At 41.8% G+C, this 25,836-nt stretch overlaps 1 long non-coding RNA gene and 1 other non-coding gene across 6 annotated transcripts; both read right to left on the bottom strand.

Annotated features, from left to right (window-relative positions):
* Positions 1–621: 621 nt before the first annotated feature.
* LOC122811429 lies at positions 622–25,836 on the bottom strand. 5 transcript variants are annotated; one of them, XR_006366253.1, is made up of 7 exons: positions 25,587–25,836; positions 14,882–14,981; positions 14,382–14,417; positions 8,757–8,844; positions 8,516–8,573; positions 8,292–8,327; positions 622–1,230 (listed from the first exon to the last, which is right to left on the bottom strand). It is a non-coding gene; the product is annotated as an uncharacterized LOC122811429 (long non-coding RNA). The 5 variants fall into 5 exon arrangements; XR_006366255.1 differs by lacking the exon at positions 25,587–25,836 and adding an exon at positions 23,665–23,807; XR_006366256.1 differs by lacking the exon at positions 25,587–25,836 and adding an exon at positions 23,686–23,807.
* On the bottom strand, positions 13,051–13,231 carry LOC122812566. Its single transcript, XR_006366532.1, has one exon. It is a non-coding gene; the product is annotated as a small nucleolar RNA SNORA81 (small nucleolar RNA).

Here is a 25,836-nt window from a genome sequence, read left to right as displayed (position 1 = left end):
TATCCCCTTGGGAAAAAACATGTACCCATGAATTACCACATATGTAGCAGTACACTAAACACCAAAAGTGTGAGGAGACTTCAGGACAGTGGTCACCACCGCAGCCGCCCCACAAACCACACAAGGGTAATTTAAGGTAACGAGTGTTGCCAATACAAAATACTGGAGATGCTGTTTTAACTTTTACGGAGTCTTGCCAAGAATAAAAGCGACAATTAGAACCAGAGTTATCCTCATGCAGAGACAGGTCTGAGTGGAAAGCTCAGGAAAAACTCGACTACTTTTTTTGCTTTTTGTAAAAACTGGATGAGGGAGAAGACATGTGCTTTTACAGCATGCATCCCTGATCAGACCGTCTCAAACTGCACTTCTGACCAAAAATCAACACGCAATACTGCTTCAATTTGAGGAATGGGGACACCCACTTTAAGACTTTCAATATGCAGCAAAACAGTCAATCCCTGGCTAACAGATTTCACCCAACTCATATGGACCACAAGTGAAACATTAGTGCAGGTTTAGACTAGACTTCACACCTCTTTCCTGGGCTGCATTAACAGCAGCCACTTAGAATTCAGTGTACATGCTGCCACGGGCCAGAACAATTAAGGCACAAAGTTATAACATTTGCATACCTTTTATGAACAGACCACTATATTAAAGCAGCCACACTCAAACTGGGAGGCCAATAATCATAATGTGAAGTTAATCAGTTGCAAGCTTTTGAACTTTTTAAACAGAACACTTAAGACGTATATAAAAATTAATACACAGGAAATGTAAACATCGAACTGGCAACAGAACCTGCAGTCTTTTATACCACTTTACTTGAAATATGAAGTAAAAGCCATGTCTGGGACAGTATGCTGTTATCTACCCATCTATCTCCAAAAATTGATAAGTTGTGTTCAGGTGAATCCGAATTGAAACAAGAGTCCAGATTCAGATTTCTTCTCAGATCAGGTTTCCCAAATCCACAGTAGCAGTCCTGCTCCAGTACAGCAGAGTCAAGCCTTTTCAAAGCCAATGCTGCTCAGAAGTTGCATTCCGATGAGGCAACAGCAACGTGAAAGTAATTCCATTCTCCTACATGTATATGTACAACTACCAAAGTGTTGATTGAATAAAACTTTTCCATAAAAACTTGAACCACATAAGTAGCACAGTTACACTTTGCTTGACCAGTCCAGACAGCAAACTGTACACTCCAGAAGCCTCGATACATGTAACCTATTAAAAAAAGACAATACCAAAGAGGTTATACTTTGCATAGTCTACTTGCTGGATTTTTCACATCTGTTATTGCCAGACAAAAATTTAAGTCACTCAAAAAACTACTGCACTCCTAGTGGCATTCCCTTTACGCACACAGAATGGGCACAAACGGAACAAGGGAGTCAACTGCCTTAGCCAGTTTGAGTGGTCCACGCAGATACTTACAACCTTACTATTCCAACAGGCAAGTTGAAAAGCCCACTAAAAAGTGGTGAAGAGTCAAGACTTCATTCTCCCCAGAGCAAAAGATCCAAGACTTTACACCTCAAGCAATATGCACAGAACCCCCCCAAGATGTAGACCCCACTAGGGGACAGCATCCTCAATTTTAAATATTTCTCACATCCCTAGGAGATAACCAGACCCTTATAGTAAAACTTGAACTGTGGCACATGCTGGAGTGCACTACTTTGATGACCCCCCCCCTTATAAACATAAATACACCAAGTTGGCCATCTTACACCAAGCTCCTCTGAATGAGGAAATGCAGAGCACAACCCCAAATACAATATTTTCTTAAATAAAAAACCCACAAGGGGAATCCTGGAAAAGGAATCTTAGATTGCAAGAAATAAGCCTTGAATGAAAAAATTAAGAGCATCCAGGTGTAAAGGAATATTTCCCCATATACTGTATACACCTGTAACTGCAATGAAAGCCTAACATGCACAGAAATACATGTTACACAATACAACCAAATTAAGAGGCTTCCATGAAAATGGAAGTAAGGTACAGACAAACTGTCCCCTACCTTAGGAAATGTGAATGAAAATGCACTTTTATTGCAATGAGCAAGCTTTAAAGAGCATTTAGTAGTAGAGACCCACCTGACAAAAATGCAGCCTTCTGCTTAAGGGAGAATGGTATGTGCTGCTGGGCAAGCATTTTTGTTCAATACATTCAGTGCTGGTGCAGCCATGGGTACTTGCCCAATAGTTTGTACTCCGCCACAGCCACTGATCATGCTGCCACCAAGGCAATGTTCATGGAGTTGAAATCCAAGACTCCCATAGTGTTAATCTTATGCCACAACGTAATACTGACTACTCATGGCAAAAAGGTCAAGGGAAAAAGACAGCACCAAACCATGACAGATGTACTAACAAGCTAGTCACTCAACAGTACAGCCAAGGCCATGGGAAGCCAACATTTTTAGATACCAAAACCACCTATGGAGTGTTACACCGTTCAAGCCTACAGCCACCTTTCAGTGTTAGAATTCCAGGTGTTTTGGTACGCATGACAACAATCTCAATATACATAAAGAAAATATTTGACTCGCATTCGCTAAGCAATCACTTACGTGCCAGAATTAGGAATTCAGCAGTGTACTACAAGAGGACACGAGTTTGGACACACTCCAAACTTACATGAAGTATACCAGTGCAAGACTGGGCTTTGGATACAAGACTTGGGCTGCATTAAAAATCTACAAATAGTAAAATTACTTTTGGGAAGGGATCAAAAACTTTGTCCTCTACTATTCTGAAGATTTCCTGAGTTTTTTTTTTTTTTTTTTTAGGGCAACAGCTTCAATGTAAACACTTTCCTCTGCAACTGAGAAAGGAAAAAAGTTAGGCAGTCTCTAGAGATACTATGTGAAGTCTGGATGCACTCAATTCGCAATAGCAAAGCATTCTTTACAGAGTAAGAAGTCAATTGAAGGATTTATATCTGGATCAGCTGTAGTCCTCCAAGCAATACAGTATTTTGCTTTACCCAAACATACACCCAAGTGCTCAATTAAAATATTTGGTACATTAACAAGCTTGCTCTGCACTAAAGGTGCAAGCAAGACAGAGCTTCAAGAAGGTTCATCAATACTCTAATATATTGGCATACTGAGAACTCAAAAAATGCATCCAGCAGACCAAGTCTGCAGATTCTAAAGGGCTTCTAAGTGCTATTAACCCCTCATAACTGCCCTAGAGTACCTAAATTGTCACAATAGCATGACCAAGCTTAAAAAGGCCTCCTAGGTTAGCATGACCAAGCTTAAAAAGGCCTCATAGGTTAGCCTAGTTCTCTGAACTATGGCACAATTCCAAAGCACAACATGCAAGTTTACTTCATCTGGCGATTCCACCCACAAACATGCCTAGAATATTTTTTGCGCAAGGGGTTAATCTTAAGACCAAACACCGGATTCTCCATTCGCACAAGTTTTTGCAGCTGTAGAATCTCTCCATTGACAATTCCCAGCCACTATAGCTAGTGTCACACCAGTTAAATTTTTCTTGCATAAAATCCTTATGCAAACAAGAGATCAATGAAATAGGGATGTGAAGACAAAGGGGGTTGGTAAAGCTGGTCTCTATGGTTACATCTATTCACTTTTAAAAGAAATTTAAAGTTTACAGCCCCAGATGTTTATGAAAGCAGCTTTGACAGCACAGAAGTCTGTACAGCAGATAGCTTTAGAACACTGGTGGGTGTAAAAAAAAAATAAAGTTTAGGTTATTAGACAAAGCTTAGGTTAGAATTATAGAACACCGACATGCAGGAGTATGGGGACAGTAAACTACAAATGAAAATACACTATGGAAGAGACCATTTGGGAAGAGTTGTCCTAAAGTCATTTACCAAATCTGTAGTACCACAATGCACTCTCACATACCAAGTTTTGCAGAGTTCAAGCCAACTGCAGGGCCAGGTTAATGCTCCTAATGTAGATATAAGTAAACCTACACTGCTGAAGTTACCTGCCAAACCCATTGCCTGCTCTGTTAAAATAACCTATGCCGACTAACACAACCACCACATACCCATTCACTAGTGTGCATCTCTCTTCTATACTGTACTGAATCTACAGATGAAAACACATATGCATATATTAGTATTTGACCATTCATGGCAACCAATCCTCCCACACTGGTGAAGACAAGAGCATGCAGAGTAAAACATCCGGCCCAGCCAAAAGTTGTCAGTTTGTTCACAACACCCCAGATCAGAGATGCAACAGGGAATCTATGCTCCACACAGTCATACTAACCTCAAACTGTTCACTACTTAAAATGCATGCCAAGGAAACTACACAGGCAAAGTATATCTGCAGCAGATATCTGAACTACAGACAAACTAGTGCAGTATATGCATGTGTGGAATCCAGAAAGGATGCCCCCACCTCAAACTCAACACTAATCTACCATATTCAAGTGGAAACAGAGGAAAGTTTGCATCTTGAAGACTGGTAACTACCTTAAAATTAGTCAGCACTTTTCCATTAGATTATAAAAAAAAAGTGACAAAAGAACTTTAAACAAGGTTAGCGGCCCATTTTGAATAGACAGCCATTCCACTGGAGTCAATTCAGATATACCCTCAAATGCATCCAAAAAAGACTAGCACTACATTATGAGACGCAAGGACAGAGGAAATCAAGAGGTCAGTCCCGATCTGACAGTGCATTTTACTTTAGTGCACGCCATAGCTAGCATTATTGCAGAAAATTTAAAGCAGGAACTGCCAGCCAAGATGGATTAAAAAGAAAAGCTTCCAGCATTAAAATGTGTATACAGAACCACACATGACAAAATGCAGGTCAAAGGGTGGCAGTGCACACAGTTAAAAGGCAGGGGAATTTTAACTCTCGTAGACCTAGAACTGTTTACAACAAAAGCAGTTCTCATTTAAGTTTGTCATGTACTACAAGCAATCAATTCAAGAACATTCAATTTGGGACGAACTGAAAAAAGAACGCTTATGTACACATACTTTTCATGCCAATTTTCAGTGCTGAAACAAGTAGGAATAGGTTAACATTGACACTCTCAGAAGCAATGGCATAAGTTTGTAAACTGCTGCTACAAATACAGCAGTTTGTATGTTCAGTTGCCACCACTTAGACCAGCTGTGCATGGAAAAGGGGAGCCTGGCTTATTTATACAAAAGCTTGACCCAAATCCAAAGGGATTTTTCCTACACCTGCAAATGGAGGGGGTGATGTGTAGGTACAGCTTCTGCAAAACCACCAAACTTCATAACCAGAAACAGCACCCCCCCCCAAAAAAAAGTGGGTCATGCCAGTCACCATTAAAACCAGTGGACACCCACTATGGAATAAAACTCAAATGCAAACCCACCAGACCACAGTATAACCACTCAGTACAGTAAAACAGCAAAGTTTTAATTTCCCTGTCATATATGCTTAAAGGAAGCACTGAATGCTCTAGTACTAATATTGTAAATAATGCCTATATAGAATTTTTACGGAGTAGAGTACCTCCATAACTGTCAAGACGAGTACAGCTGTCAAGACTTAGCACCTGCTTTACAAACCTGCAATGGGCAGACTGGCAAAATAAATGCACGCCCAAGGACAATGGAAAAGTACCAAACTTGTACAACTCACCAGAGTAAGGTGTCTGGTAGCTGGAGCAAACACCGAATTGTATGTAGTTGTGGTTGCACAACTGTATGTAGCTCTGGTTGTACAGGGTTAGATTCGCCTCAGTGGCCTGTGTGACAGTGACAGTCACTTTACTACCAAAGGTAAATACCCTACCTGAATTTCCAGCACTTAAGCTCTTGGAGAAACTGCAATACTACTGCAATGAAGACGGCAATGTACTATTCCCTAGAAAACCACTTGCAAGGACTGTAGGCACTCCACTCACTACGCAGCCCCATTCTACACCACATCAAGTACAGTCAAACACTGGGAAATGCCCCCTTGACATATCCACTTTGTCCAGTTACTGGTGTAAAGGAGTTTGCTGCCAAGGGACCACCACCTCCCTTGTAGTCTGCATTCGTTTTATGTATGAATTACTGGCATGTTTTCAATGGGTACCAAGCTACCAGCAAAAGCTACTGTTTGTGCTAGCTATAGCGAGACCTGCACTCAAATGGAATGACTAGGCATCAAAACATGCACTAGGACCACATAAGTATACTTACAAGATGGTCAGAAAGCCCCAAGCAGTGGACAATTACAGCCTGCATGCAAACTGCCAAGTCTGAAATATTACATTTGTGACCACCATGACTTTGTCACAGCTTAAGTAACCAACATTCAAGGTAAAAGGAAAAAAAAGTCTCAATACCCCACCAGTAATGAGACTTTGGCATTCCAAGCCTCACAGGCAGACCCAATTTGATTTCTAAAAGACATAACAGGAACTGAAGTTAGATGCCCCTTTTGAAATAACCTTTCACAAGTGTAATTAACCTGCTGCCCCACGACATAAATGGGACTTTTATGAAGTACCAAGTCATGCAGCTGCCCTATGCCTTCATAACATTACCACCCCAAAGGACAACTGGTTGTTTTTACACCACTTGGGGGGGGGGGGGGCAATGCAAAACTAATGTTTATAAACTTATACAATGCCCCTTAGGCCATACAAATGCCATGTGCTCATCACCTATTACCCCCAAAAAATCTAGCCACCTTGACATCACTTAGAAGAGGACTTCTACATTTCTTTAGCCATTTTTCAACTGGTTGGACAAAATGTGCATTTCCAATAAAAGTTGTACCAACTCTTTATAAAACCACTCTTCCCCCTCAAGAAAAAGGGGCCTTCATCTTTGGCCATAACCTCCAGGTGAGGGACTCGTGTCGCATGTCAATTTTAACTTGCTGCCACCATTCCTAACCTCTGGGAAAAGGGTTCCCCTGCTGTAGCAGTTTATGCCACTAAAGTTACCCACAAATTAGCCAAGACTTCATAATACCTGCAAGTGAACAGTTCTTGAAGGCCACAAGTTTACACCTATTTATATCTGCAGTAAACGCAAGATTGGTTCTACTTCAACCAGTAAACATGGAGAACCCAACTACATCCCAGAAGCTTGTTCGCTGCCGAAATGTTGATTCCAAAACAAATTGAGCAAAACCAGGTGTTGCACTAAATCACAAGACAATTGACATCAAGGTCAGTCCTCATTTTGCCAACCATGCATTTTACTCTCCTTCCTATGTACCAGAGTCATTGTATAACTAGATTAACCAAGTTCTACAATTTTAGCCTGGTGCTTCCAACAGGAGGGAAAAGCAGACATTTACAGCAGAAAAGCTACTTACAGACCCAGACATACAGCACACCATACAATATGCCAGTCTGCAGGTCATAGGTGCCCCCCCCCCCATTTCCCAACTATGTAGTACTGCAGTATCTGGTCTAACCAAATAACCTGCAACAGTATAGGTTTAGCTTATATGCATAGTCACATCTTGCATTTTAGGAAATAAAAACCTTTCTAGACCAGAGGTTATATTGTAATGCATGCTTCAGTTCTGGTACTGACACAAACAAGAGATCGTAGCTTGAAGTATAGAGTAGGCAATGGTACAAAAACTTGGTAATTTCATGTATCAAACAAGTACAGTAAAGAGAGGGATACATTTATGCCACCACACATGAAACTTGGCAAGCCCACACTAAAATATGAAAGTGACAATAGACCATTTAAGTTTAAATGTTTAACTTTAGTGATTTGCTACAAGTACAATTTCAAGATTGTCAACACTAGTGATTACCCACATTTGCCACAAAAGGCATGAAGGACAAAAAGGAACAAAGCAACAGCAAAGCTGGTCATTAAAGTCATGCAACTAATATTCTCTTACGGTAAACACTGCATACTTTTCAATGTTTCATACAAACGTTTCCTTTAATGTAGGACAGTGTACCCCACAGCAACAGAGCTCAAAGTAGCAACTTCCATACAGCGGTCACAGCTTTACCAAGTGGGTGACAATTACCACTGCAAGTCTTCGCTAAAGCAAAACATGTTCATCTGTATAATGCACCCTTAACTGCTTACTCATTTCATTCAGCTCTGTAAATGGCCCCAAAAGAGGCCTGCCTGACAAAGGAGAGGTGCCCTACAAAGCACATTACAGTAACCATGGCAGACTTGAAATAAAATTAAACACCCCCAAGTGTGACTCACCCACCAGCCTATAGGTTTTCTGCTAACAGACACTAGCTCCTGGTCATACAAGCATTCAGAAGACAAGCTGCAACTTGCGCATCAAAACAATATCCATGACTGCAGATCATACTCACCTAGGACCTCCTCCACACCAGGACAATCCCATTCACCTGCAAGACAAAATATAGAGAGATCAAACCTTACTCCAATGGAGACTATTCAGACAAAGTGCTACTAGGAATGCATCAGTGCGCTGCGAGATCACATCAAGTGTTTTCAGAGACTCTAGTCTAAGGATTTCATCACTGCACTCCTAACTTGCATTTAAGGTATAGAAACAAGCCTAAACATGACTTACCAGTTAAAAAACATTCCTTCTGGCTTCCTAGTTATTTTACACCACATTTCAGATCCACCTAAGTGAGGGGAAAAAAAAAAAAAAAGTTAGAGTACAACCATAAGCCTGCCAACAACCACCAAAGGGATGCATCAGTTTAGCACCACTTTTAAGTCATATTTCGTATCAGAGACTCTAGTCTGCAGATTTCATCATGGCATCACCAGATTTTATTTTGGTTTTAAAATAAGTGAAACTTTACCTGAGCCCATTTCAATCTTCTCACTTCCAATGGGGCAGGTTTCTTTTGAGTTTCATGTTTAACAAGTTTGCCGAAACAGTCCTGTAGACTAGATGGAAAAGAAACAGGTCACTTGACACCACAAATCATGCTTCTACTGAAAACTGCCAATATCAAATTTTATTTAAACAATCTTGCCCTCCAACAGACCAACTAGTTACACATTTGATACACATACAACAGGGGAAAAAAAAATCCCATCACCAGACTACACCTGCTGGTGCAGTTGGATTAGTTAGCATGAGGAGCTTCTTGGCACAGCCCATTAAAATGCCCCCCACCCCACCCCAGTCAGTATTATAGCAAAAACTAGTTTCTAGTAGTGCACAAGCACTTCCATCCTCCTAAATGATTGTTTCAAGGGTATTCCCATCCCTTTGAGAAAGGGTAACCCATGCTGTGTCTACCAGTGCAGTACTCTACTCTATGGAACCATTCAGCAGTTAAGCTACACCCAAAGACCACAAAAAGTAATTAGTGCTCCAATTGCTCTACAAAATCCACTACTCGCAAGGCCAATCTCAGGAATTGGAACACCCCACACCAAGTACCACAATATAATTGATGCACACCCCAGCATGGTGTCACTTCCAATACAAAATCACTGCAGATAGATAGTGGTCCAAGTAAATTAAAGTGTCACCTCAAAAAGTTCAGGTTTTAATGGAAATGACAATTCCCAAATCAAATGCACATTTGAGGAACACTACCCTCTATGTAGGAGCAAAGGCAAAACGTGGAACACTTGCTATAAAGTTTAACTAAGCAACTCAAGATGCTCAAAACCATGGTAAAAATATCCCTTCTATTGGCATAGAAACTGTACTCAAGTCTTGTGGGTACCCATCAATCATATTACCTCACCCATGTACCAATCCACTTCAAGCAGGCAACCTGCATATCAAGGTTAAGAGCTGTGTAATGAATTTAAGTCTCCACTCTCAACCTTTCACAGACCTTTAACACCACATCCCACCCCTTCTACTCTAAATTCCGCTAAGAGTCTCCCTTCCAACCCTAAACTGGTTCTCAAACCATCTCTGGCAGATGGTGGCAGCAACCCTGTTCTCTTCCTCATCACTACAGTGTACCCCAAAGTTCCACATTGCCCCCCCTTATTAAAAATATCAACTTCCATAACTCCCTTACTCATGGCACCGTGACCCAATACGCAGAGGATTCTACAATCTGTACTACCAAAACCCCTTCTGAGCTACAATTACCTAACTCAACAAGCCTTTACATCCACTGGAAACTGGATGTCAAACAACCACCTTGCTCTCAACCCAAACAAGACACCGATTCTATTCACTCCCATCCTCCCACAGGACCAAACTCTATCCACTCAAGACAATACCATCGACGTCATCTCTAGCACCAAACTGTTCCACATTCTCAAACAGCAGAAACTGGGCACCCTCTACAGGCACAAGAATTACCTTAACCAGTGAAAAAAAAATCTAGCCTCATCCCTGCTATATGGTACCCCTATCACTCATCCCTCAAAACCAAGCTAGACTCAAGTTAGGACAATAAGGTCACCAGATTTGCAACAAATGTGAGATCCTCTGCACACCACTGCTCCTCTCAACAGCAACTAAACTGGCTTGAACTGCCACTCTCCAACTACCTACACTTGACTACTGCACATAAAATATACAAAACCACATGCCCCTCTCCTCCCTGCTGTCCTACCAACCAAAAAGACCCCTTAAGATCAGAAAATAAGACCCTGTTCAAGACAGACCCCCAACTCCCAGCCAGTCAAACACACTATTCCTTTACAGTTTCCAAACTCTGGATTGTCCTCTCAGCCACAATAACCTCCACCAGTAGCCCTGCACTCTTGAAAGTGTCTGACAACATCTCTTATCTTGCTGGCTATGCCCATGCCAAAAATAACTCAAGACTCGCCTACCCTTACTCAACCCCTCTGCCTCTCCCAATTTTCCCCATCCTTTTTTCTAGCCAGCAGTCTATCCCATCTGTGCCCAACCCAGTTACCTTACCCAACCTCGATACCCACTCCCATCTACTGAACCTACTCCTCCCTGTCTTTTTGCACTATTGTCCTAAACTCGTATCCAAACTACTTGTTAATACAGTCATGTTTGGTGATTAAGGATTTAAAGGAGACCATGAGTAACATGCTTGTGTTAAGTAATTTGATATTCATAAGAATTCTAAACAAGTTAGACAATTTGTGCTAGTCAGCATTTAGATGTTACGCAGTTAGAGATCAATAAAATAATGGGTGTCCCTTTTAAAAGGCTGTCATCTGTTGTGGAATTACCAACATGGAACTGCTTAGATTTGATCTGCAATCCCGCAGAGAAATGTGCAAAATAGTTAAATTACCAGAATCCAACAGGATATAGGAAGCATTTTTTCAACGCCAAATGCTGGTCTGTTAAAACAATTTTTTTTGTTTAGTGCTGAATCAATAAACAGACGTTTCCAGCATTAACTTTTAATAAAGATTCACTACTGCTGCCATTTCATATCTAGCATACATGTACTAACAGTGCCAAGATATTTTTCCACAGAAGGTCATTGAAATAACTGAGCACTGCCCTGTCAAAGAAGCATTACAAAATGCCCTTCAGAAATAAAGCTACTGTTTTTAACTACTGCAGCTATCACCAAGTCAAAATGGTACCTACCAACAGAATATCATTTAGCACAATGTTAGTTTACAGGAGAAAAGATGCAACGAAACTAACGGAAAGAAATCAGAGAGCTCAAATCAAAGAATCTTCACCTATTCTGGTTAGGAAGCATTCCTGTAAATACCATATTTGCGAGCTTATTTTATTGTTTCCACAGCCATAATTTAAAAGGTATCATAGGGGATGGGCAACAGTAAAAACTAGTAAGAGATTATATAGAAAAATACACTACTTAAAACATTGTGAATTGTTAACCAGCGAATGGCACAGTGCAACAGTAGGTAGTGTCACCTCATACCAAGGGGTTCTCTGGTTTGATTTCCTGCAGAGGTGCCTTTTGTGCAGAGCCTGCATGTCACCCCCATGTTCACATGGGTTTTCACCAGCTGCTCTGGTTTCCTCTCCCATTCCAAAGACATGCAGTAGGTGGATTGGACACTAAATTAGCCATAGTTATATGTGCACTATGGAAGAACAGCCATGACAGTGCTAGCCACCCAGTGGTGTGAACACTGGTTCTAGATAAGTGTCCCTGCTGAAGTGACTCACTTTGGGTCCAAAAATGGGAAAAGGGATTGTAGATGGGTCCAAAAATGGGAAAAGGGATTGTTGATGGATCAGAGACAGAACAGGAATATTAAACAGAGCAAACAGCTTTGCAGCAAATATAAAACAATTATGTATACGTGCATTAAGTGTTAGTTAATTAACAGATTTAAGCAAGGCAATTATGAAACAAGCATAGAAACATTGACTTTAATGGCAGATAAGAGCTCGTTGCCTCACATAGCCTACTGATGCGTTTTGCTTTTGTTTGTTGTCACAGAAATTTATTATCTGTCCACACCATCAGTCCAGGTAGTTTGTTCCAGTCATTGAATAACCACATATACTAAACCTTTCCAGAGTAGAACATACACCTTTAGGTCATGGTCCTGCTGTTATAAGAGCAGTTTTCCTGCAAGTTAAATCATGGAATCCCTTAGCTCTCTGTGGTGTTGATTTGTCAGACTCCACCACAACAGACTGCAGGTTGCGTTTTACCACTTGAAAAAGCAATGCAAAAGTAACGTTTCCAACTTGTACAACGCCCCGCATGCCACATACAAATGCCCTGTGCTAATCACCTACTACCCCAAAAATATCTAGCCACCTTGTTGACATCACTTAGAAGTGGATTTGAAATACACTTTAGCCATTTTTCAACTGGTTGTACAAAACGTGCATTTCCAATCAACTCACTTGATAAAACCACTCCCCCTAAAAAAAAAAAAGCAGCCCCCCCCCCCCTTCACCATCACCTCCAGTGAGACTAATGCAAAATGTTATTTAACTTGCTGCCACCACTCCTAACCTCTGGAAAAAGGGTTCCCCTGCTGTAGCAATTTATGCCACTAAAATTGCCCACAAATGAGTCCAGACTTCACAAGACCTGCAAGTGAACAGTTCTTGAAGGCCATAAGTTTACACCTGCAGAAAGCACAAGAGTGGTTGTACTTCACCCAGAAAACAAGGAGAACCCAACTACATCCCAGAAACTTGTTCATTGCTGAAAAATTGATTACAAAACAAAATGAAGGAAAACCAACTGTTGCACTACACCACGAGACAAAAGACAATGGACATTAAGAAAGAGGTCCGTCCTAGTCTCATTTTGATGACCATGCATTTTTTTACTCTCCTTCCTGCGTGTACCAGAGCTAGCATTATTGCATGACTAGATTAACCAAGTTCTACAATTTTAGCCTGGTGCTTTAACAGGAAGGAAAACACTTTACTTACAGACCCAAACAGTATCATGCAACACACCATACAATACGCCAGTCTGCAGGTCATGGGTGAAGAGGCATTAGGTGCCACCCCCCCCCCATTTCCCAAATATGTTGCAGTATCTAACCAAGTAGCAGCCAACAATATAGGTTTAACTAGTACATGTACAGTCGCATCTTGCATTTATCATGCCAGAAAAAAAAAAAGTTTTCTAGACCAGAGGTTATATGTGATGCAGGCTTCAGTTCTGGTACAGACACAAGAACAAGAGATCATATGGTACAAAAACGTGTTAGACACACTGAAACTATACTGACAACACTGATTACCAGCATTTGCCTTAAAAGGCATTAAGGATAAAGAGGACCAAAGCAACAGCAAAGCCAGTCATAAGGTTATGCACATGCTCTGGAGTGTTTTAATATTCCACTATGGTAAACTGTGCATAATTTTCAATGTTTCATACCAACATTTCCTTCAGTGTACAGCTTGTAGCAAACTCCCAAAACTAATGGCTGAATTAGCCTAATAAAAAAGGCCCAACCTTCACAAAATTCTTACTTTCATTGAGAAGGGATTAAGGGCCTTCACAATCAAAATTAAGACCTGCCAGTTAAGGGGCTTTAATGGCCAGCACACACAGTACTTCTGTCTTCCAAAATACATTCCGGAATGGGAATGAATGCAAGTCGGAACTTCCCTACACTACGCTGTAGAAAGTGGGATTCAGTTTGACAGTGTTACCCCACAGCAATAGAGCTCAAAGCTGCAGCTACTTCCATACAGCAGTCTGTCAGCTTTACCAACTGGGCAATAATTACCACTGCAGTCATTCCTAAAGCAAAACATGTTCACCTGTATACAATGCACTCTACTGCTTACTCATTCAGCTCTATAAATGACCACACAAAAAAAGGCCTGCCTGACAAAGGGCAGGTGTCCTACATTGGACAAAAGCACACTAACCATGGCAGGCTTGAGAAACAACAGCTCCAAATGTGACCCACCCACCAACCTATTAATCTGCCAATAGTTTTTTGCTCAGACACTAGCTCCTAGTCTTGATCATACTAGTTTTCATTCAGAAGACTGAAGCTGCAAGCAACTTTGCACATCAAAACCGTATCAATGTCTGCAGATCACTCACCTAGGACCTCCTTTACACCAGGACAATCCCATTCACCTGCAAGGCAAAAAAGATGTACGAGATCAACCTTATTCCAATGGAGACTATTCAGACAAAAGTGCTACTGGGAATGCATCAGTGCGCTGCGAGATCACATCAAGTGTTTTCAGAGACTCTAGTCTAAGGATTTCATCACTGCACTCCTAACTTGCATTTAGGGTATAGAAACAAGCCTAAATAAGACTTGCCAGTTAAAACATTCCTTCTGGCTTCCTTTAAGTCACGGTGGTATTTTACACCACATTTCAGAGTCACCTAAGAAGCGAGTGGGGAAAAAAAAAAATGTATGTATGTAGAGCACAACCATATACCTGCCACCAATTACCAGTGGCTGAGAGATGCATCAGTTTTAACACTACTTTAAGTCATATTTCGTATCGGAGACTCTAGTCTGCAGATTTCATCATGGCATCACCAGATTTTTTTTTCTTTTTCTTTTTTAAAATAAGTGTTAACTTTACCTGTGCCCACTTCACTTAGAATCTTCTCACTCCCAAAGGGCAAGGTTTCTTTGAGTTTCATGTTCAAGATGGCAAGTTTCTGCCAAAACAGCCCTGTAAACTAGATTTAAAAGAAAACAAGTCACACTTGACACCACAAATCATGCTCTGAAACCATTTAGTTTTTTTTTCTTTTTATAATACAATCTTGCCCTCCAAAAGTAAGGTTTTCTACATACAGACCAACTCGTTACACATTCGATAAACTCAATGCTCAAACTGTACAGTAGTTAGGGGGGGGCACATACCCCATCACTAGACTACAGCTGCTGATGCAGTTTCATTAGTTAGCATGATGATCTCCCCTTACACTGGGCCTGGCACAGCTCATTAAAAAGCTTTTTTTTCCCCCCAGTCAGTTCTTTCGGCTTTTCACAGTTAGGGGTCGCCACAGTGGAACTCTGGTCTGCTAAAGATTAGCAGATTTTTTTTTTTTTTTTTTTTTTTTTTTTTTACTGTGCAGAGGTGCCAGCTTAAAGCCAAACCTTCAACGAAGGCACACCCATTCACACGTCTTTAGAACGCCACTCGACTGCAGGGAGGACATGCAGACTACACACAGAAGGCGCTCCAGCAAAGAATTGAACGGGAAAACCTCTCGCTGTGAGGTGATACCACCGCTGCACCACTGGGGCTCGTTTCTAGTCATGCACAAGGACTTCCATCCTCCTAAATGACTTAACCCTAAAGTTTCAAAGTTACTCACCCCTTTAAGGGTAACCCATGCTGGCTGTGTCCACCAGTGCAGTACTCTACTTTGTGGAACCAGTCAGCAGTTAAGCTACACCAAAGACCACAAAAAGTAATTAGTGATTCAAGAACTCCACAAATCCACTACTTGCAAGGCCAATCTCTGAGGGAACTGAACATCCCCCCCCCATATAGGCAGTAGCAAACACCAAGTATCACAATATAATTGATCACACCCCAGCAAGGTGTCACATACTACATAAATCACTGCAGATAGAGGTTGTCCAAGTAAAAATATCATATCAGAAGTAGACTACCCTCTCCTATGTAGAGCAAAGGCAAAACGTGGAACACTTGCTATAAAGTTCAACTAAGCAACTCAAGATGCTCAAAACCATGTTAAAAATATCCCTTCTATTAGAATAGTGTCAGTCTTGTGGGTACCAAACATTACCTCACTCATGTAACAATCCACTTCAAGCAGGCAACCTATCAACGTTAAGAGCCGTGTAATGAATTTGTAAGTCTCCACTCTCTCGACCTTTCAAAAAGGCCTTTAACACCATATCCCAACCCCTTCTACTCTAAACTCAGCAATCTACAAGTCTCCCCTTCAACCCTAAACTGGCTCTCCACTCTCTCTGGCAGATAAAGTGGCAGCAATCCTGTTCTCCCTTCCTCATCACTACAGGTGTACCCCAAGGTTCCACATTGGGCCTCCTGTTCAATATATTTATCAAACACTTCCTTAACTCCCTTACTCTTGGCACAGTGATCCAACAGGCAAATAATTCAACAATCTGCACAGCCAAAACCCCTTCTGAGCTACTAACAAGCCTTTATGTCCACTGAAAACTGGACATCAAAAAACACACCTTGCTCTCAACTCAAAGACAAATCTGATTCCATTTACCCCCCCCCCCCCAAAAAAAAAATCCTGAACAGGACCCAATTCTCTATCCACACCCAGGAAAATACCACTGAAGTAGTCTCTAGCACCAAACTGTTGCTTTTCTTGTCAATGGTGACTAACATTTTACCTAAACATTCTCCAAAAAAAAACTGAGTACCCTCTACAGGCACAACTATTACCTTAACTACAGTGCAAAAATGACTAGCCTCTGCCTTCGATCCCTGCTACATGGTATCCCTTAATCCTTACAAATGTATACATCCCTCAAAACCAACTCATAAAACAAGGACACTTGTTGTAATGAAGGCCAAACAAATCCAGGAACACCTTTTTAAAACAATAGTCACCACAAAATACAGTTAAGCTCAGAACATCATGCTTGACATGTCATCCCTCAAAACCAAGCCAGACTCACGTTAGGACAAGATTACGAGATTTGTAACAAAGATCCTCAGCAAACCACTGCTCCTCTTTACAGCAACTAAACTGGCTTAAACTGCCACTCCAACTACCTACACTTTAAACGGCTGCACATAAAATACACCCCCCTTCCCTGCTGTCCTATCAACCAAATAAATCCCTTAGATCAGAAAATAAAATCCTGCTCAAGGTAGACAAACCTCAACTCCAAGCCAGTCAAGTGCTCTATTCCTTTACTGTTTCCAAACTCTGGATAGCCCTCCCAGCCACAACTACCTCCATCAGTAGCCCTGCACTCTTCAAGGGTCTGGACAACATCTCCCATCTTGCTGGCTATGTCCATGCCAAAAATAACTCAAGACTTGGCTACCCTTACTCAACCCCTCTGCTTTTTCTCCAATTTTTCCCAGCCTTTGTTACCTTACCCAAGGTAAATTACCCATCCTCGCTTTCCTGAACCTAGCTCTCCCTGCCTTTTTGCACACTATTGTCCTAAATTTATATCCAAACTACTTAATACAGTTTTAACTCGACATGTACATTATACTGTAAAATCCAGGCCTATTACTGTACTGTATTGCCTTCCAGCTATTTATGTACTGAAATTGTATTTTCTGTATAAATTATGTGAAGCTTTTCTCCCCAGACCTCCATTGAAAATGGGCTCTAAGCCTAGTAGACTTTCCCAGTTAAAAAAAAAAAAAAAAAATCAATGAATGTTGTGTCTTTTGGCTTTTCCCAGTTAGGGGTCGCCACAGCAGAACTCTGGTCCGCTAATGATTGGTAGTTTATTTTTACATGCAGAGTTACCAGCCCTGGCGCACAACCTTCAATGAAGGTACGCCCATTCACGCACGTCTCCATGCAGAAGCCGCTCAGAGAATCGAACCAGACAGAGTCTTACTGGGAGGAGACAACGCTGCCGCAGCACCACCACCACAGGTTAAACAAATGCAAATCTGTGATTAGCTGAAACTTGCCATTCAAAATAACTCAAGTTTGTTGCAATTGCATTAGCTTTATTGTGGTGAAGACCACTTAAAAACGAGTTGAGGGGGGTGGCATGTAATGGAGCTGTTCAGTTAACACAAGTTTATGCATGCTTGGGCATTCCTGATGTAATTGACATTTTATTTATTTATAAAGAAATACAATAATATCCAACTCTAGAGGAGTTGTTTTCAGCTCTGAAATCGCAATTTTAGACACCATTTTGGGCTGATTCTCTTTCAACTTTCTGGCATAAATGTGCCTTGTGCACCGGGGGGCTAAGGCTAAACTATTCAGTGCCAGAAAGTCTGCTCTTCAAATTTTAATTTAGAACTAGCTAATTTATCAGCAGTAGCACTAAAACCTTAATACCTGTGACTAGCACTTGCTCCAACTCACTAAAAAGCACTAGAAAGCCTTAATTTTTGTTACAAGCACTCACCTCTTCTCGGTATAAGGAGAAAATAGTCGTAGGCATAGGCAGAGAGCCTACAACTGCAAATACCATTGCCAGAAAGTAAGGGAAGACAGCTCTCTTACTACACAAGGAAAGCACCTAACCAGGCATGCCTAATGGTCAGCTTCAGGTGATTTCTCCTGTACACCTGGTGGGCATACTGGGGCAATGCAGCAATTGCCTCATTTACAGACAACCCTCTCCTCATTCCACCAAACACTACAACCTGCGAGAGATGCACCTACACAGCCAAAATGGAAGGAAAGCTTTCACCAGCCAAGATTGTGCTAGACAGTCACCCACACAACACCTCCAAAACAGTCCTTCAAAACACACATAAGCAGAGACTAATAACATTAACCTGCTCAGGCAACAAAGCTGAAACTCAACTACCCCCAAACACACCCAAAGCCACATAGCTCACACCAGTGTGCCACCAAACAGCAGCCCCCAAGGCAAAACATACCCACTTTAGTCATAGGTGACTATAGTCAGGCACACTAATGTCCCACTCACCAAGCTGAAGGAGAAAATTAGTTGCGTGTCGGACGACAGATCTGCCACATAATGCATGCACTCAAGTCACTCCACAACAGGTACAAATATGACTGCCATTGTCCATGCTGGAGTGAATGACCTGAGACATACCTCAAGTCAGGTATGACCCTAGCCCTGAGTGGCATCCTGACATCGCCCAGAATTATACCACAGTAAAAGGACAAAATGACTTCAATAATCAGCTAAGCTTCTGGTGTCATTCAAAGTGGATTCAGTATCTGTGCCTGGGATGACAAGATAGACAAACCACAATGCTTCGCAAGAGATGGTTTGCACCAATCACCCCTGGGATTCAGGTCATTGGCCAAGGCTCTTGCCACCCCTAGAGTGCCTTTTGAGGAAAGGTTCAAAAGGACAAACTACCACCGTAACTTCTACAAGCAAGCAAAATCTGAAGGTAATGCTAGCTCTCTCGAGACTCTAAAATGGAGAACATCAATATCTGTGCAGGAATGCCTGGTTCAAAGCTCCAGAGAGCACCCCTGCAATACCAGGCTACAACTCATACCACACTTCAGCCACCAAACCAGGACCAAAACACAAACTGTGGAGGAGTATCCATATTCACCAAGGATACTCACACCTCTAGGCTGGTTGCCCAACACAATGCATCTGAAATTATCCACGTATAACTAAGACTAGGCAAGACTGCAATACAAACTGTAGCTCGCTACAGATCCTCCACAATGCCCCAAGAGTCTCACTACACCTTTCTAAACATACTGGAAAATATTAAGACACACCTTAATACGGGACGATTTCAACTACCCTTCCATTAATGGGAAGACTACTCCTGTGCCAATACCTTTGCTCAACAGTTCTTGGAATTCATAAACTCAAACGCACTAGAGCAACTAATTCAGTCCCACCAGGGGTACCAATATGCTAGACCTGGTCAATGTCAACATAGATCGCTGCTCCACACCAGTGGTCACCCCCTCACTGGTTAGATCAGACCATAAGCTAATCACCCTTAACATTCACACCCTATCCACGCTCCCCTTTAAGGAAATCTCAGTTAAAAAAAAAAAAAAATTCAAGCCAGAAGTAAACTCGATGACACCCATGCAGATGGGAACTGGAAGTTCCAACTGCTGAATCCTACATTAAGGTGCTGTACGAGCACATTCACTTGTGCATGGACTGAGTGATCCCAAATAAAACCAAGAAGCTGTCCTCAAAAAAGGAAGTCAATCTGGTAATCTCCTTGTATAAACAAGCTGTAAAACAGAAGGAAGAAACTGGTGCAGAAAACAGGAAGAACCCAGGATTTAAAAAAAAATCCTTCACCAGCCTCAGTAGAAAGTTGGGATCCATCATAAAATCTTCCACAGCTAATTAAGTTAAAAAAAATTGCCAAAGACTCCAAAAACAACCACAAGACATTCTATAGCTAGGTCAAGAATCTTAATGGCAACGCTCATATCTGCTCTAAGCTACAGCAGAATGTCACTAGATATACTGATCCAAAGGATATTGCCAATATCCTGGCAGATAGATCCAGTGCCAACTTGGCATCTCAGTACCAACAGAATGCCAAATTCCAGTAATCACGGCCACTCTGGTAAAAAATCACACTCTCCAAAGCCAAGAATACAGCATCCATGGGACCAGAAGACATCCCGGGCAGTGTACTGTATGGCACTTCACCTGTGTGATGTTTAATCATAGCCTCACCACAGGCTTTGTACCCACAGAGAGTGGTGCACAGCTACAGTCATCCCAGTCTTTGGATGCTGGGAACTACCATCCCATTAGTCTGACCTGCAAGGCCATGGAACGTATCAAGGAACTTATAAACACAGACATTGGCAACTTTCAAACACTGGACCCCACCCAGTTTGGGTTCATGAAGGGCAGACCTTGCCTCCTGAACCTGACTTTCAACACTATCCCCCACTCTGGAATCAGATAAACTTACTAAACTGGGCATTAATCCCTACATCACTCGATGGGTTGCAAACTGGCTTACTGACAAACACTGTAAAAGTAGCAGACTAAATCCAGCTCCAGACAAGTGGTGTACTGCAGGGTTCTGTCCTGGGACCACACTTGTTTGGCATCTACTGCTCTGAAAAACAGGCCAACACTAAAGGACTCAGACTTGCAAAGTTTGCAGAGGACTGCAAGCTGGGACCCATTACTGAATCCCCAAATGATGTTGATATACTACAAAAGGGCCTTACTGAAACAGATACCTGGTGCCAGAACCATGGGCTCAAGCTAAAATGCCAAAAAAATGTATAGTTGTCCCCTTTGCGGAAAAACCACATCTGTGAACTACCACATAAGCAGCAGTACACACTAAACACCAAAAAAGTGATGCGACCTAGGGACACAGGTGGACAGTGGTCTCACCTTTGATAACCACACAGCCACAAGTTAGAAAATCCTTCTACATGGTACACATCACAAAGGGCTTTTCATCCAGAAAAAAAAGTTATTGTTCTTCATTAGACCCATTATAGAATACAATGCTCAGTTTGGTATGTACCCCACAAGACATCTGCAACTAGAAAGGCCGCAGAAATCTCACAAAAAGAATCACAAGCCTAAAGCAGATGCCTTATGCTGACCGTCTAAAGAAACTCCAGCTATACCCTGTCGGCTCTCGCCTACTCAGAGGTGATGCGAGTAACATACAAGGTCATATCAAACCCAGAGTTATTGGATACGCTACACTTGAAGAAATCCCAATCCCATCAAGCCACACGCTTCAGAGATAACATGCTGGAGGGATAGGCTCTTGACTTGAGACCCCCCCCCCCATACTCCAGAATAAGCTTCCCATACATGTTATGCAGAACGCCTCAGTGGCCTTCTAAGAGGAACCTTGAAGATTGGAAGGGAGATAGGAAATTCAACCCAGGGAACACATCAGTAGTCCTGCTAGACAGAGGTTCAGGAAAGTAAAATGTTTGTGGGAAGCAACAGCCAGGGAATAGTTAAGGCTAGGCTTGTATAGGCCCCTAGGGCAGATGCACCACTTTTACACAACCACAAAAGCAGCCCCAGAAACACTAGATCCAAGGTCCAGAACCTTGGCCTGCAACATAAACCAGAACATGCTGGAGAGAACAATGTCCCTGCACCATGAATCAATCCCTACATCTAGACAAAAAGTTTCTCTGCCAAACGAAAATATTACTCACTTGATGGAAAATTTGCAGTCATCCTACCAGAGCCCCCATATCTCTAATGGACAGAGAAATAAACCCCCAAACCCATCCCACCACTAATCTTGGCTACTCATTAACATACCCCAGCAATATTTTGGTTTAGACTGCACCACCTTGGAAGGCAGATCATTATGCTGTACTACCTCGAGTCCCACCCACACAAAGTGACATTTAACACCAAACCGAATGCCTTTTGAGCCAACTGGATACTCTGCAAATGTGTGTAGCAATGACGACTGAATCGAAAAGCAGAATGAATTAGGAGCCTCAAGTACTCACTGATAAATATATACAAGTGTTAATATCCGCAAGGTTAGGCCAGGTGGCCCCTTTCATGACCAACAGCATACACAACTTGAAATTTAATCTACTGCCTAACAAAGAATCCCTCGTATGTTCATAGGGGTGTACTAGGCCGAATGGCCCTGTTGCCCTTACAAGTCTAGGCAAAAAAAAAAAGCCTAGGTACCGTGCCACCCAGCGTTAGTATCCAGTACTGCAGCCAAAATTGATCCCTGGAGTGAACTTCCCCAATTGCCCTTCATATTTTGCTCTTATAAAAAGTGTTTCTGGTAATGTCAAAAACGAGTTCCACGCGAATGCAAACACCGGGACCCGAACGCATCACACCAAGTTTTAGGTTTAGTACTGTGGGTCGCGTTTACATCACCCTGCAGGCTGGCTTTGCGCATCAAACTAAAAGTACACAGTATTAATAACAATTAAATAATATTACACGATCAGAGTACTATTGGTATTTTCAACAGTTAAACATTGTTACGGTCTCAATTGACTCTTCCCACTGTAAAGGTGGGTGTAGCTTACAATTAAACTTTACCCATATTACTCAGAGGAAACTAGGGAGCCCAGAAAACTGACAAACTGGGTTGCTTTTGTACAGTTAGCCTCGTGAAGGCCACGTGGTCGATCCCCCAACGACTGCATAAAACTAGAGAACCGAAAGGTAATAATTACTGTACCCATTTAGGGTATAGATTTCCCCAGCAGCGTTATTTTGTAAATAAAGCAGGAACGTATTAGAAACAAAAGCACCTTAGCAGTGTTAATTCCTGATCTGCCCGAATACATTATTACCTAAACGACTGACAAGCACTTAACAGTATATTTTAGAAAAAATAAACGTATGCTATATTTGATTACTTCCCACACAGGAACATTTATTTTACCTGCGATAGCCACAAGCAATTAAGTAACCCTAAAAAGGTAAACTTTCCCGGTTAGGGGTCGCCGCAGCGCAACTCCGGCCCGCTAATGATTGGCAGTGGATTTTTATTTACTGTACCGAGTTACCAGTTCAGCCTTCAAAGGAGGCACACCAATTCACGTACGCATCAGACGTCACTCGGTCACGGGGAGGACACGCAAACTCCACACAAGGCGCTCCAGTCGAGAATCGAATGATAGAACCTCTTGCTGCGGGGAAAGAACACTAACCGATGCACCACCGCGGCTAAGTAACCGTAAAAAGTATACATTAAAAATAAAGGCAGCAGAGAGTAACCTCCCAGTGAAGTACCTCGCAGGTTACATTTTCTACCTGGCAAAAATCTTCATAAAATTATAAGATTACATTGCAGCAAAACGCAACCTCTTACTACTAGGACGCCTGACAAAATAGGCGATACTGAAGTATTAGCCCACCCGATGCGCAGCAGCAAACCACGCCTGCGCGAACTGGTGGGTTAATATCTTTTAGCTTTTACCGGTTAGGGGTCGCCACAGCGGAACTCCGGTCCGCTAATGATTGGCAGTATATTTTGACGAACGCCAATGTGCCAGGTCGACGTTCAACCTTCGAAGGCACGCCAATTTACGCAAGACTTTACAACGCCCACCCAATCGCGGGGAGGACATGCAGACTCCACACAGAAGGCACTCCTGCCGACAATCGAACTGGAGATGCAGTAATTTAAAGCCAGAACACTATGTGGTATACTTTGAGAACTAAGATGTGAAGCCTGACCCCATCTGGGCCGACTCTAATTAATACAAAGTCCAAATATATAACTTTAAAATGCAGGAAACGTACAGAAGTACCTCGGCTTAGTTCTGTACAGGTATGGTTGTCAGTAGTGATTAAACTAGCAGGCACGCAAATTCTCGTGTCACGTCATGTGAAAGGGCTTAATATTCACGCACGCAACGAACACAAAGCACCTAAAGCAGCAATTTGTCGCACGGTTAAACAGAAAAAATGGGGGCGCGGGGGGGCGCTCACCTCCCCTCCTTTTTTTATAGATGGGGAATACCTTGGTAACCAATTAAGCACTGAAGTGCTGTGCAACACTGCTGCTACCATCTTCTTAGAACCGTTTATTTTACCAGCTTTTGTTTACTGTTTCAGATAGACAGATCACACAGTAAAACAGTTTAAGTTAGTTACATTTTACCATCTGAAACAGTAGCAGCACTGTAGCACAACACTAGTACAAGGGGGTGGGGCATAATAAAGTACCTATAAAATGCGACAGTCGGTAGTGTTAAAAAAATAAACCCATTTATATTCTTTTCAACACGAATTCAGCAAATTCTACGCGCCTCCAGGAATGGTCGGCCTACAGCCGTATTTAGGGCGGGATTTGCTACTGCACATCCTGCGAGGTACTTCTAGTATATTATTAGTTTCCAGTCTATCCCAGCATGACTTTCTAGCCACGTTTTATTTCACTGGAGGCAATGTCTCCCCTTTTGGCCAATATCCTACCATTTCAGTTCTCCAAGTACTCAAATTCACGGCTTTTACCAGCAAAATTTAAAATATTCTGATATACACTAACACATAGGCCTGCACGCTAAACGTAACTTCAACATCGGCTCAGTCCCTCCCGGTGGTGGGGGAATATAGGCAAGTAATTACGCCTCTAGAGTAAAGCAACAAGAGACTTAATGTTAATGGCCATTACAGCTCATTCAGTTTTCTTTATTCCCCTCCAATTTGAAAAACCTCATTAAGAAAAGTTAGTTATAGCAACAAGTGAAACCCTTTTTCAAACAAGTACGCATAATGTGGATAGATGAGGATTCGCATTAACTTGCTCCCCTTTCCCCACGTCCACAGTAGTACTATTAATGGGGGGCGGGGGAATAGAAAGCAAACTGGAACTAATCATCATAATCTAGGTACTTCGCGAGAGCGGGGAATCACTTTCGTATTAATTGTGCTCATACGCAAGACTTTTCCAACTTACACCACTGCAAAAAGAAATACAACAGTTTGAATTCATCTGGAACTTAATCACACACACACTAGAAAAATAAAATGCCCGTTATCAGGAGCTTCATTTGGAAGTTGAACTTCACTAACATTTAGCATTAGCGAATTCGATGAAAATAAAACATGAAAAAATTTACATAATATTTAAGAAATATTCACCAATGCTAAACTCGAAAAGAAAAACGTTTACCAATTATAACATTATCAACTTAAAAGGTACTTACCGTACTCGATCAATTCACGGCTACAAAAGAAAGCCTCCCCTCTTACGTTGGGATTTTATAAGCGGGGAGGGTTGTCCTTAAAATCTGGCCTGGATTTCTAACCAGTCTGCATCAGGTCAATACAATACAACGTAAAGAATCGTTGGAGTACAGTTAATAATATAAAACCAATTATAAATAACTAATCTGCTTAATCAGAAATAGTGGTACTGGTTCAGAATGATGTCAAAGTAACAGGCCTCTAAATAAA

The sequence above is a fragment of the Protopterus annectens genome, chromosome 9.part0, assembly GCF_019279795.1.
Source record: "Protopterus annectens isolate FY-2018-M chromosome 9.part0, PAN1.0, whole genome shotgun sequence".
In the NCBI taxonomy this organism is placed as follows: Eukaryota; Metazoa; Chordata; order Ceratodontiformes; family Protopteridae; genus Protopterus; species Protopterus annectens.
This window is presented reverse-complemented; position numbering and strand designations above follow the sequence as displayed.